Below are 4,605 nucleotides of genomic sequence, written 5' to 3' on the forward strand. Positions count from 1 at the left end.
TTGTTTACAGTTGCTACCTTACAATAAAGCAAGCTTAAAATAGAAAAAGTCCTTTCCTTTCACTATTTTTCCACATCAGCAACTGCTATGGTCACCTCAGAGACGCCATGTGACTGTGACTGGGCTAGGAGAGGAAACTGTCCGGTGAGCACAGGGAAGGGAAGTGACCACAGCCAAATTTCTCTGTGGAAAAAGTATGAGACATTCAGCTCCTACATGAATTATATCCAAACAGAACATTTTTCTCCCCATCCCAAAAATGATTTCTCCTAGAATACATATCTAGGTAATGTCCAAACCCAAAAGCGGGTTTAATTTGCAGGTTTCAGGAGCAAATTCAGCTAAATAGCTGAAAATAATCATTACATGCACATACAAATAAGATGTTACAATTAAGCTCTGAGACCAGGATCTGCTGCTGCTGGGTGAAGGTTTTCACTACCAATAATAATTCAGGAAGGGCTGCTGCCTTTGATCCATGTAACTACAGGAAAGGGAATAGATAAGTCAGGAAATGGGAAGGACTTGCAGAAGGACAGACCTGCAGTGAATCAGTCTGTGTTACACAAGAGCAGAGATGGAGGATTCTCAAACAATTGGAGTCACCAGGACAATCCACAATTTCATGAGCAATAGGCCTACAGGTTGTAAACAGCACAGAAGCCAAAGACTTTAGGATCTCCCACCCTCCCCTTGAGAAAAGTCCCTGGGACTAACAGTTAAGAAAAGCCACATCCACTACAGGTTTTCCTCTGTGAATATGAGGGCCAATTTATGGTTCACTGCAGCCAATGACAGTCCTTCCACAGACTTCAGCGGGTTTTAAAATCAAGCCCCACATCAACGGGGGGGGGCAAGTGTAGCTCTCCATCAAGGCTATTATTCCCAGTAGATCTCTACCCTGTGATTTCTCACCAACGCTATCCTGATGGCAGCCAGCCCACTTTTTATTGTGTGATGGAAGCCTGGCAGGATGTCCCTCTGTGACAAGGAAAAAAAAGTGTTTCATTGTTTAGTATGGTGGCTATTGGTTCTATTTATACCACAACATCCTGTTTTTAAATTCTTTGTCCTATGTCCATTCTCGAATGAGAACTGCACTGCAAATAGTCCTGGTTTTTCAATTCATTGGTGAAATTGCACATCGGTCATTTGTCCTTGCGATTCTATTGGCTGTGCTTAGAGGTAGGGCAGTGCACAGCCAGGAGGAGCAAGATTCAGAGCCTGGAGGGAGAAAGGTGGAGGATCCCAGAGGCTGATCCCTCTGCGCCTGCGCGAGGAGCCCTGGCTGCAGTGTACATGCAGGCATAGCGAGACCCGAGGCACTGTTTCATGCCTGAGCATCCTGACTCTGGGCTGGGTGTGCGTGGGTGGGCCTGGGGGCAGCTGAGCTGCCAGAGCCAGGCAGTTGGGCTGCACAGACCCCTCCATCGTTCACACTGCCTCGGCACAAGGTAATGGTTTGTAGAGCATGCAGGTGGTACACTGCATTTGTATCTGTTGGAATGATGTTGGGATTGGGAAGAGGCTCTTGTCACTGTCTTCAGACCCACAGAATAGCCTGGGGTGTCCTGCTGCACAGGACATGGGGGAGCTTTGGGCAGAGGGGTCTCTGGGCTTGTTGAGACATTATTTCTCATCTAGGACAGGCAAAACTTTCTGCCTCCTGGGGAAGGAAGGGAAGGTCCCACCGGGCAGCCAGCTGCACTGCCACAGGTAGCCAATGCCCACCAACCCCACTTAGCCCAGCTCTGACCAGAATGTGGCCAAGACAGATTCCTGGGTGCTCCGTGTCTGCTGAATGCTGATGGGGAGGGAGGTGAGGTCCCTGTGCAGTGTGTGCCCCTGCCTCCCAAGCATGGAGTTGGGTTGAAGTGAGATCGGATCCCAGTGGGGGAAGGGGCTGCTCAAGCCTCACCCATGCTATGCCACCTTCTCTCAAGGCTGGGCTGCCTGGCGAGAATAGCAGAGCTGTGGGATGTGCGAAACCACGATGCAGGGGAAGCGAGGCAAGGCTCCCTGCTTACTGCACTGCAGAGGCTCACAAATTTCCTGCTGATCCTAGCACTTTCTCTCCCTCATTTCATAGAGAATTATGCATTTGATAGCAAGGGGTTCATGGACCAAATAGCAGTCTTTTGTTGTGCCCCTGCCCCCTGCTGCTGATTGGCTGAGGGGGCTGGTGGCTCCACCTCTCACTGCTGATTGCCATGTCCTTGGCCAGCCTCACCTCTCACTGCAGATTGGCTGAGGGGGGCAGTGGTCCTGCCCCTCACCAAGAAGATGTTCTGTAGTCTGGGGATGCATCAGTGGCCACACTGTTGTTTAGGAATATCACATAGACTACAGTGTGCCAGCTGAGAAAGAGCCTGCTAAATCAATAGGTGACTGGTTTGGGAGAAAGGAAGTAGAAATTAAAAAAGTGGTAGAGAGAAAATACCACCAGGCAGAATGCTAAGGGCCCTTGAGAACATGGTATTAGTTGGCCAATACCCATCCTGCCTAGTTCCAACTAGCCTAGCAAAGCTCCAGGCCTGACGGTAGGATCAGAATGAGATCCCACTGATAAAGTCTTTGGCCTATGGAGGAAATCATGAGAGAAGGTGAGTCAAGGGCCAGCAACTGGAGATGAGCCTTGGACAAGAGAGGCGGGGACTGGCACAGGCCTGTCAAAGGCTCCTAGGGTGAATTTACCAAAAGACTTGAGGAAAGAATAGTTTAGGACAGCTCTTGTGCAAAGCCTTCCTGTGTTTTATCCCTTACATCCATTTGTTATGCCGCTCTGAGTAAAGAAAGCATGCTTTGCCATGAAGTAGCTCTTTTGGAGCAACAGGATTCAGCTGATGCTCAACAGGTGGCTGGAGGAAAAATGTTCAAGCAGAGTTGGGCCAGGTGTATTTACATGTTTGGTAAAACAAGGGGCCTCAGGTCCAGAAAGCCAGCTCAAGAAGGGTTCTGCCATTTGTAAGAGGTGAAGGAAGCCAGGTCGGTCACCCGAAGAGTGCTCACAAGAGGGGTGAAAAGGGTCTAAAAGCACAGCTTGCCCTGAAGCCAGGACAGTGCTTGAGAACTGTCTGGTCCCTTGTACCAAACTTACCCTATAGAGCCTGTGACTCTGCTGAACTGTGGCAATTTAAGCTAGGTTTAACAGAGACTAAAGCCACTTTCCAAAGCATCCATCTTATGCAGCTGAGAGAGGTGGAGAATGCTTGCAAGTGCAGGAAGAAGGTAGGACAGAGGAGCACCTTAGGGACAAGCTGTTTCAGAGGCATAGGCTTTCCTATGAAACAATGTATTTCCTCAGATGCTAGCAATGGACTGGTGGAAAGAAAACAATTATAATAGAGGGAAAGGTGCAAGAGGGAAGCCACTAAGAGGGACTAATTTGGAAAAATTAAGATGAACAGGGCAGTAAGTGCCCAAAGGGATAGTTCACCAGAATGAACATCTAATCCAGGTAATGGGATAAGAATCCATGTGCTTGCTGAAACCAGACAGATTCAACATCTGTTTCAGACACATACACGAGCTGGTGGCAGAACACTTGGACGTCTCTGGACATTTCACTGCTGACTGATTCAGCATATCTATTTTTAAACAATAACACTTTAAAAGCAAACTTCCAACATTAAATTGTAGGAAAGAAAATCAACAGATTGGATTGCATTAATTTTGGTCTCAATGGGGACAATGGATTCTTAATTTATTACCTAGACTAGCTGCTTAGTCTGGTGTGCCTTCTGGTGTTAACTGCCCTGTTCATCTTAATTGATCCCATCAATTCCCCAGACTACCTCTCTTTGCAGCCTTCCCTCCCCTCACACCTTTCTCTTTGTTATCATTTTTTTTCTTCCTGCCAGTCCATTCCTAGCATCTGATGAAGTAGGCTATCACTTGCATAAGTGCATGCCTTTCTGAACTAGTTAGTTTCCAAGGTGCCACCCTTCCCTACCTTCTGCTTGATTTCAGACTAACACAGCAAACAACATCTGTACTCATAAGTGCAAGGAAACAGACAAATGTGCCAGACTTTATGCCGAGTCACAATGGTTCAAAGACAGAAAAGGGAAGGGAGAGAATGGGAATGGAATGACTGGAGAGTTTGGAAAAAATATATGAAGAACCTTCAAAACATGCCATCTTTGACTCAAACTAAAAGCAGCACAGCAGAGCACCATAGTACTTAGTAAAGGATACAGCATGATGCTTAGCTGCCTTTCCATATGTGGGCCTTCCACCCTCATAGGCTAGCAAGTCCATTCTGTGGTAGCAATAGTGACTCTGAAGGCAAAGCCAGCCCAGCATAGCTGGAACAAGGAAGGTGGAAACATAACAGAAAAACTAGCTTTAGTCAAACAGCATGGAAAAAAGTCAGTCAAGGAATATTGGTAATACAGCCATGGCACATAGCTTACAGAGACCAAGGAATTGCCCCAGAATCACTTTTTCCTCCCAAGAAAAGCATATGGACATGATTTCTAGGGTGTGTCAGCTATTGGTAGGAGAGGAATAAGTGATCCAGGATATTGATGAGATGGCATGCAAGAGTCTAAAGTTTCATAGTCAGTAGAGTCAGAAGGGACCTGAGCAGATCATCAAGTCCGA

This window comes from Gavialis gangeticus, unplaced genomic scaffold, assembly GCF_001723915.1.
Source record: "Gavialis gangeticus isolate Ggan-Ray unplaced genomic scaffold, GavGan_comp1, whole genome shotgun sequence".
Lineage (NCBI taxonomy): Eukaryota > Metazoa > Chordata > Crocodylia > Gavialidae > Gavialis > Gavialis gangeticus.